Source organism: Coregonus lavaretus (genome assembly GCF_964263955.1).
Source record: "Coregonus lavaretus genome assembly, chromosome: 11".
NCBI classification, from domain to species: domain Eukaryota; kingdom Metazoa; phylum Chordata; class Actinopteri; order Salmoniformes; family Salmonidae; genus Coregonus; species Coregonus lavaretus.
The window spans coordinates 38,720,312-38,730,433 of NC_139998.1; the positions used below are offsets into that span (position 1 = coordinate 38,720,312).

Here is a 10,122-nt window from a genome sequence, read left to right on the forward strand (position 1 = left end):
TGTTACAGTAGTTTACCTGAATTTATATGAAAATGTATATACAGAAGGAGGACAAACACGACGTGTACAACCTACCCATTGACCTATTGATTGTTGTTTAAGTTCCATTCCGTCCACGCTGTTTGCACAATGGTACCAAGGTAAATTATTAACACTCCGGCATTCAACGAAAAATCTAGGAGAAAAATACATCTAGTTTGTTGAATATCACCAGCATTGTGATTATCTTGCAATACATGTTTTTGCTTATGTTATATAAAATATATTGACAGTCAGAGGAGCCAAATGCAGAGGCCAGTTACTTTACAATTAGCCTTTATAATAACCTAATAGTATTAATGTGTTGTGAAATTCATTCCCGTGTGATGTAAAAATGTTAAAGCTTCTGGAAAATGCAGCTACGCTGTCATTTTTCGTGGAGACGAAAACTGCTTTGGTTACTTTGTTGCTTTATACGCTAGTGGCTGTAATATTCGTGTTGTGGAGAAAATTACCAGGTAGGAGACGGGAGTACAGTTTAGTAAGAACATCACGTGCCCTACAGCTCCCGGCCGAATAGTGCGCATGTGCACTTCCTAATAGGTGTCATAACATAACACTGCCGTAATACATTACTGCTTAGTAACAGCATAGTAACTAATATGGTTAAATGTATAGATATTGTGACACCCTAAACAAAACATTGCAGTATAATGCCTGGCTGGAGGGGGGATGGGTCACATAAGCTCATGTAACCAAATATTGCAAGTTCTGATATTGCTAAATATCATGTACTGTATGTTGGGAATCCTATATCCCCACCATAATTACACTCAAACACCTTTGCCTGTATATATAAAAAGCAGCAGACTGCTTGGCATGGCAACACCAAGTATTTCAAGTCACAAGCCTCTTTGAGGATCAATGAGGCAACTATGAGGCTCTAATGAAAGGAAAGAGAATACAACCCTGGACTCGGTCACCCGCTCCCTTGCTTTACAACTTGCCACACTGTCGTATAACTTGAGCCTACAGAATTGGGCTATAAAGTCACCTCCTTATCATTTAGAAGTGAGTTTTATTGGACATATTATAGTCCAATATGGCTACCTGAATCCAAGATGACCTTCCGCTGGCTCACTGTATTCGTGATGTACATTGACATGTTCTGGTGTCCTCTTATGCTGTTCGGGTTGAGCTGGCACATTGCTTCTCCAGAAAGTCTGCCCTGGAGTTGCTGTATATGTTGACTTGGTGACATCATGGTGTATGGGGAGGATGCAACCACACACATGACAAGTGCATAAGGCAGGTGTTCACCACAATGAACCAACACAACCATACACTCATTGACAAGAAATGCCATCAACTTAGGGGGCCTTCACATGTCATAGGAATTGCACCTCTCCAATGTCATCCTGAATCTCTCAGAACTCAAATCCGCCATCAGTCCTCCCCTCTGTTAGTTACTACAGACAGAGACACCATGGAACTGAACTGCCACATGTCAGGAGGCCACTCAGCAGCCAGAATGCCATCTGGAAAGTGCTGGTGTGCATTGCCCTCATATGTACCTAATCTGCTACCACCCATGGCTGACCAGCCCATGTGACACCTGAATTGGACTGTCATATGAAGAACGAGCTCTCATGCTGGGGTTACTCATGCATTGGTCTGGGAAACTGCGTCGTAATCCCAACATCCCTATAAGGACATGCCATATATGGCAAACAAGAGGCACTTTAGGATGGTCAAACTTAAACAAAGATGAGCGTGATTGTGTATGGTGGCTGGGACTTGACTGTGAGATAGTGGCCTTTGTGCACCATGCTTGATCAACTCCATTGATGAAATGATTTTGGGTCAGACTAATCTTTTGCGCTGGTGCAAAAAAATTGTAGTCAACTGAATGCGCCGCTTAGTTCATAGCCGTGGTTACGTGAAACTCCCAAAGTAATCCAACCGTTCTAATAAATGTAAAGTAATCGCCGTTTGTGGTCAACTATAATTTCAGCACCGTTTTGATTGGCACAGCGCCATTGCCCTGCTTTGAGAAAAGCATGGGAACTCGTCTTGACCAATCAATCAATGTCAGATTTTTGTTTTCACTGACTCTCCCTTTGGATATTTGGTTACAATTAGGCTGGGAAATGTTAGCTAAGTGGAGGTGAGTGCTCATAATCATTAGTCTAGCAATTTAAAGCAATGCAGATCTTCTCCACACACACATTAGGCCTATAGCCTACCTGATGAGCTTCCCTGATGTTTTCCTGAACTTTCCAATCATTTTCTGATGCATTTCAGTCACAACCTACTGATGCGATTACACATTTGTACACTTTTCCCATAGGCTATTCAAGTCATTTTACATTTTCTTATTGGCCTTATGAACATAGAAACTGTGCTACAATGGTTAAAAAGGTAATAAGGCCTACATCGTTTCTATAACAATTTAGCTAAACCACTATTGGCTAAACAGGAGAAAATAAGTGATTAGATATGTTGTTGTTGTTGTTGTTTTTTTTTTTTGGGGGGGGGGGGGGGGGGTTATATATATGTTTTTTAGTGGATAGATCAGCTTATTCATTGACTTACTCAGATTATTCTTGGTAACACTTATTTTGACAGTCCATCTGTAGATGCTCTACAGTCTAACCTTAACCGTAGCTCTAACTCTAACCTTAACCCTTATCCCAACCCTAAACTTAACCCTAACCCTTACCTTAACCCTCATTTTAAATCTAACCCTAACCGTAAGAAGTGTCTACAGTATTTGTCAAAATGTAACTTGTCTATAGTGTAATATACTTTTGTTGTGTCTCTCTGGTTTTTCTTATTGACTTTTTCTTGGTCGTTTGTTATTTGTGATATTTGTACATTGTTCTGTACAATGTTTGTGTGATGCAATAAAAAAAAGTGGATTATGGAAATAAATTGCATTGAAAATAAAACAATAAATCGTCAACACAAATAGTCCACTACTATAATAACTATACAGTGCCTTCCTCTCCAGCAACTGAGTTAGGATGGACGCTTATATCTTCGTAGTGACTGGGTGTATTGATACACCATCCAAAGTGTAATGAATAACTTCACCATGCTCAAAGGGATATTCAATGTCTGTTTTATTAATTTTTTTTGCGAGGCATTGGAAAATGTCCCTGGTCTTTGTGGTTGAAGCTGTGTTTGAAATTCACTGCTCGACTGAGGGACCTTACAGACAATTGTGTGGGGTACAGAGATGAGGTAGTCATTCAAAAATCATGTTAAACACTATTATTGGACACAGAGTGAGTCCATGCAACTTATTGTTTGACTTGTTAAGAAAATCTTTACTCCTGAACTTATTTAGGCTTGCCATAACAAAGGGGTTGAATACTTATTTACTCAAGACATTTCAGCTTTTCATTTTTTATTAATTTGTAAAACTGTCCCAAAACAATATTCCTAATATTGAGTTGCACCCCCCCTTTTGCCCTCAGAACAGACTCAATTAGTCGGGGCATGGACTCTACAAGGTGTCGAAAGTGTTCCATAGGGATGCTGGCCCATTTTGACTCCAATGCTTCCCACAGTTGTGTCAAGTTGGCTGGATGTCCTTTGGGTGGTGGACCATTCTTGATACACACGGGAAACTATTGAGCGTGAAAAACCCAGCACTGTTGCGGTTCTTGACACAAACCAGTGTGCCTGGCACCTACTACCATACCCCATTCAAAGGCACTTAAATATTTTGTCTTGCCCATTCACCCCCTGAATGGCACACATACACAATCCATGTCTCAATTTTCTCAAGTGGAATTGAAGTGGATTTAACAAGTGACATCAAGAAGGGATCATAGCTTTCACCTGGATTCACATGGTCAGTCTATGTCATGAAAATAACAGGTGTTCTTAATGTTTTGTACACTCAGTGTATATGAGACAATTTGAATGTTAGTTATTGATATGTCTGAATAAATTGCTTTTTCTAGATGGAGGTCTTGCCTGAAGTGGAGACTGACAAAGATGTTGCCATTGATGAAGCTGAAGAGGATGGACCGGATGAGTGCAATGAAGAGGACCCTCTGCAATAACCTTGACAATGTGTTCCCTGTGAGGTTACTAGAGGGCATTCACTTTTGTTACACTTTTGGTCATGGTTAAGTAGGGCAGGTGGATATTGCTTCATATAGCTTTCTATAAATAATCATATTTTCACATTACATTTTAGTCATTAAGCAGACGCTCTGGAGCGACTTACAGTGCATTTATCTTAAGATAGCTAGGGGAGACAACCACATATCACATTCATAGTAAGTACATTTTTCTCAATAAAGAATTTATCAGCAAAGTCAGTGCTAGCAGGAAAATACAAATGCAATGTTGTTGTTGTTTTTTTTTTTGGGGGGGGGGGGGGATAAGACTGAGATATCTTATTTAATACTCTTTGAAGAGCTAGGGTTTCAGACATTTTCGGAATAATAAACATACAGGATGTTTACGTACAATGTAATGATTACCTACACAATGCTCCGATCATTGCCTGATCCCTCCTGACGACCCAGATAGAATCATGTGATCCTTCCTTAACCCATAGGAAGTCCCACCCAGTTTACTACATTAAAATCATGGAAGCCCTCAATGGCACTGTCCATGCTAAAACTGCCTTTTGGCCACTAGAGGCCTCTATCCATCTCTTTGGCTTAGCTCATTGACTTCCACTGAATCAGAAATAAAATGAGAGAGTGGCATGTCTCGCTTCCTCTTCAGTCATGTCTCTATGTTGAAGCAAATAAAGAGGGGTTCGTGCAGATGTAGGAATGCCCACATGTAGGAACGGCCCAAATTGCGGGCTGCAATTGCACCCTTCTCTACACAGTTGCAGTGGCAAATAGCCTTGAGGTTAGAGCGTTGGTCCAGTTAACAGAAAGTGGGTGGTTTGAGTTCTGGTGCCGACAAGTAAAAAAATGTGTCCTTGAGCAATGCACTTAATCCCAGTTGCTCTAGAGATGCAGTTAATAATGGCTGTGATCCCACTATCTGTTGGGATATAATATAACTAAATCTCTTTTGAATTTTTGTGTACAATAATACATTATCAATCAATATTTACTCTATAAACTATTTGTATTTCACCATTTGATTCTATTTGATTTAGTATACCAAAGCATTCTTTTTATATTTTGATGCTGATTTTTACATGCACTGAAACACCAAAAAGTGTTTTCATAACACGCTCTTAAAAACACTAACATTCAGATTGAAGAACCTCTTTGGGTGTTTCAGAGTACTTCTATTCTGTTTTTAAAACACTTTCTGTGTGTCATAACACTTACATTGAGGGTTTCATTCAAACACCCTCTAAACACCAGATCTCAGCTTAGATCTACTACTTTTGATGGTTTCACTACACAATCATAGAGTTTTGAGTCTTTCTATTTTTACGGTGTATGAGCAGAAGGTGGTGGAGCGGTTCAATCGAGACGGGTCCAAGACAGCTGGGGAGGATGTAGCAGAATGGATCTTCCTAGTGTCTGATGACAGGATCCAAGTGACATACCACCCGGGAGGATGACTATGGTGTTTGTCCAATGGTCTTTATGTATGTGCTTTCAGGTAGATCCATTTGAGAGGCCCAGTAAGAATCTCTTTCTGTATGAAATGCTAGTCCATATGATGGAGGAGGAGAATGTGGCACAGTCAATGAGTCTGAGAAAGAGGAGTGTTGTGTATGTACTTTGGCATGAATTAATGTGTTCAAATTAGAGAAATAACAAAGTAATAAACAGTTAGTATTTTTGCTCAGGTGAGGGCAATACTGGGTGTGAGAGAACAAGAAAAGGGCAGTACTGAGCTTCACATCTCCATCTACAACACAGTGAGGAATGAGAGAGCATGCTGTCACTGAGAGGCACTAGTAAGAATTACAATCACTCTCTCATCACAGAAGGCTGACAGACCCTCAGTGCCTCCTTCTTACCCTACAGTATTTCCCCTGTACCTCATGTCATGTCCAGTAGAGGATGGCCAAAGAGGAGCATCTTCGACAGGAGGTGAAGAAGCTGGACGTCTTAGCACCGTTTCTGGCCCAGCTGGGTGACCCAGAGAACCTGACCAGACCGGCTGCTATACAGCTGACATGAAGAAGCAGCTCGTCGATAAAGCCAACCTCATACAGGCTCGTTTTGAGAGGGTACTTCAAAACATAGGATAATAGGATAAATATAGGGTAAAATCTAAAGAACTAAAGGGTTCTTTACAGACAATAACTATCATAAAAATGGGTGGTTGACAAAAACAAACAAAGATGTAGTATTACTTAAGTTCATACAGTGGGTATAGAAAGTCACCACCCCCTTTCAAAACGTTCACCTTTTGTTGCCTTACAGCCTGAAATGAAAACACATAAAATCAGACTTTTATCCGGCTTTATTTACACACAGTAACCCACAATATCCAAGTGAAAAAAATAATCTAATAAACTCTGAAAATTAATTACAATTAAAACAGTAAAATACCCTATTTGGAAAAGTGAACACCCCCTTGAGTTAATATTTGGTGGAACCACCTTTTGCTTGAATTACAGCCATGAGTCTCTTTGAATACGTCACTACTAACTTTGCACACCTAGACTGTGGATTATTTGCCCATTGTTCCTTGCAGAATTGTTCAAGCTCAGTCAAATTGCATGGTGACCGCTCATGGAATGCACTCAAGTCATTTCACAGATTCGATGGATTTAGGTTGAGGCTCTGACAAGGCCACTCAAGGACATTCACCTTCTTGTCCTTCAGCCACTGTACGGTTGCTTTGGCGGTGTGCTTTGGGTCATTGTCATGTTGAAACGTGAACCATCTTCCCATTTTCAACTTCCTGGCAGAGGGCTGCAGGTTCTCCTCAAGAATCGGTGGTATTTTGCACTGTCCATTTTCCCTTCTATCCTGACAAGTGCTCCAGCCCCTGTTGAAGCCATTGGCTTCTTGGTAGCCTCTCTGATCATTCTCCTCCTTGCCTGGTCATCGAGTTTGGAGGGACGGCCTGATTTATGCAGGGTCTGGGTGGTGCCTTCCACTTCTTAATAATGGTCTCAACTGTGCTCCGAGGGATAGACAAAGCCTTTGAAATCTTTTCATATCCATCCCGACTTGTGCCTTTCCACAACTTTATCTCGTAGATCTTTTGAAAGTACCGTTCTGCCCATAGTGGATTATTTGCTTTGAATTGCACTACTAAGCAGTGGAGTCCTCTATGAACAACTGCTTTTATTCTGAACTAATCAAAGTCACTACAATTGATCACAGATGGAAGCCAATTAGCTTGATTTTTTATCTGGAAGGTGGTTGGTTATACCTCAATTGCAATTCTAAGGAGGGGGGGGGGGGGGGTTCACTTATCCAAAGAGGGTATTTTACAGTTTTAATTTATTTTTATTTTTTAATTCACTTGGATATTGTGGGTTACTATGTGTAAATAAAGTAATAAAGTCTGATTATATGTGTTTTCATTTCAGGCTGTCAGGCAACAAAAGGTGAACATTTTGAAAGGGGGTGGTGACTTTCTATACCCACTGTACATTTGTAAAAGATGGTTTTAGTTGTCTGTATTTTTCTAATGTTGGTCTGTAATGCTGTTATAAAGTATAATGTAATACATACTGTGTCTGTAGGAGACCCAGGAGCTTCAGCAGAAACAGCAGTGGTACCAGAAAAAACAGCTCACTATGACCAAGGAGGATGAAGATGAATACCTTGCCTACTGCTCTGATGCCATGTTCAGGATCCATATTCAGGATCCATATTCTCAAACTGTGTTTGAGCAAGTTAAGCACTGAAAAGCCTTAATTTATGGTAGATAATAATTTCACATGAAATCAAATACAATTGTATTTATCACATGCTTTGTATACAACATGTGTAGACTAACAGTGAAATGCTTACTTACGAGTAATAGAAAAAGTAAAAGAAAAATAACTAGAAATAGTGACGCGAGGAATAAATACACAGTGATTAATAAAAAAATAAAATATAATGGCTATATACAGCTCCTGGGTCCCCTGTAGCTCAGTTGGTAGAGCATGGCGCTTGCAACGCCAGGGTTGTGGGTTTGTTTCCTATGGGGGGCCAGTATGAAAATGTATGCACTCACTAACTGTAAGTCGCTCTGGATAAGAGCGTCTGCTAAATGACTAAAATGTAAATATATACAGGGAGTACTAGTACCAAGTCAATGTGCAGGGGTAAGAGGTAATTGAGGTAGCTATGTACAGTGCCTTCAGAAAGTATTCGTAGCCCTTGACTTAGTCCACATGTTGTTGTGTTACAGCTTGAATTCAAAATGGATTAAATAAATACAAATTCTTATCAATCTACTACACACAATACCCCATAATGACAAGGTGAAAACATGTTTTTATAAATGGAGTGAGAGTGCAGTGTAGATTTGGCCTTGTGTTTTAGGTTATTGTCCTGCTGAAAGGTGAATTCATCTCCCAGTGTCTGGTGGAAAGCAGACTGAACCAGGTTTTTCTCTAGGATTTTGCCTGTGCTTAGCTCCATTTTGTTTCTTTTTTATCCTGAAAAACTCCCCAGTTCTTAACAATTACAAGCATACCCATAACATGATGAAGCCAGCACTATGCTTGAAAATATGGAGAGTGTTACTCAGTAATGTGTTTTTTTCTGGATTTGCCCCAAACATAAGAGTTTGTATTCAGGACAAAAAGTTAATTGCTTAGCATTTTTTTTTTTGCAGTATTACTTTAGTGTCTTGTTGCAAACAGAATGCATGTTTTGGAATATTTGTATTCTGTACAGGCTTCCCTCTTTTCACTCTGTCAATTAGGTTAGTATTGTTGAGCAACTACAATGTTGTTGATCCATCCTCAGTTTTCTCTTTTCACAGCCATTAAACTCTGTAACTGTTTTAAAGTCATCATTGACCTCATGGTGAAATCGCTGAGCGGTTTACTTCCTCTCCATCAACTGAGTTATCTTTGTAGTGACTGGATGTATTGATACACCATCCAAAGTGTAATTAATAACTTCACCATGCTCAAAGGGATATTGAATATCTGCTTTTTATTTTTTTTACACATCTACCAATAGGTGCCCTTCTTTGAGAGGCATTGGAAAACCTTGTGGTTGAATCAGTGTTTGAAATTCACTGCTTGACTGAGGGACCTTACAGATAATTGTATATGTGGGGTACAGAGATGAGGTAGTCATTCAAAAATAATGTTGAACACTATTATTGCACACAGTGTCCATGCAACTTATTATGTGACTTGTTAAGCACATTTTTACTCCTGAACTTATTTAGGCTTGCCATAGCAATGGGGTTGAATACTTACTGACTCAAGCCATTTCAGCTTTTCATTTTTTATTAATTTGTAAAACTGTCCCAAAAAATATTCCACTTTCACATGATGGGGTATTGTGTGTAGGCCAGTGACACAAAATCTCAATTTAATCCATTTTAAATTCAGGCTGTAACACAACAAAATGTGGAAAAAGTCAAGTGGTGTGAATACTTTCTGAAGGCACTGTACATATAGGTATGGATAAAGTGACTAGGCAACAGGATAGATAATAGACAGTAGCAGCAGGGTATGTGGTGAGTGTGAAAGTATGTGTGTGTATGTGTGTGTTATGTGTGTGTGGGTATATGTAGTGTGTGTGTATGTGTGTTGGGGTGTCATTGTAAGTATGTGTGAGTGTGTGGGTAGAGTCTAGTGGGTGTGCATAATCAGCAAGAGACATAGTGCAAAAGTGGACTTCTATATATGTTCACCACCACTCAAAGCAATAAACTAGTTTTATGTCAGTGATACTCTGGCTCGCAATCATTTTCATCATGACTACTCGTTTTAGTTTGCCTGGATGTTTGTGTTAATCTGAATGTAATTAATTTGCCACTGCTCTATCTTGAACTAGCTATATAATCAAAACTGGTATCCAACAATATCTTCCCACCCACATAGTGAGAAAGGCAGCAACAAAGCCTATTTTGGTCATGGTTTTGGTGTGCGGTTGTGCACTGGACGGTCAGAGAAGGAAACTCAACGAACTCAACTCAAAAGCCTAAACCTCGCCTTTCCAGCAGGCGGCACTACGGGCATAATGTTGGATCAGTCTTTGTGTGCTTTTGTCGAAGCGCCCCCTT

At 39.8% G+C, this 10,122-nt stretch overlaps 1 long non-coding RNA gene across 2 annotated transcripts; it reads left to right on the plus strand.

Moving 5' to 3' along the window:
- The first annotated feature begins 52 nt into the window (after positions 1-52).
- Positions 53-8,093, plus strand: LOC311137434. 2 transcript variants are annotated; one of them, XR_014613950.1, is made up of 4 exons: positions 53-140; positions 3,954-5,878; positions 5,979-6,154; positions 7,628-8,093. It is a non-coding gene; the product is annotated as an uncharacterized lncRNA (long non-coding RNA). The 2 variants fall into 2 exon arrangements; XR_014613949.1 differs by having other exon boundaries at positions 3,954-6,154.
- The last annotated feature ends 2,029 nt before the right edge of the window (positions 8,094-10,122 follow it).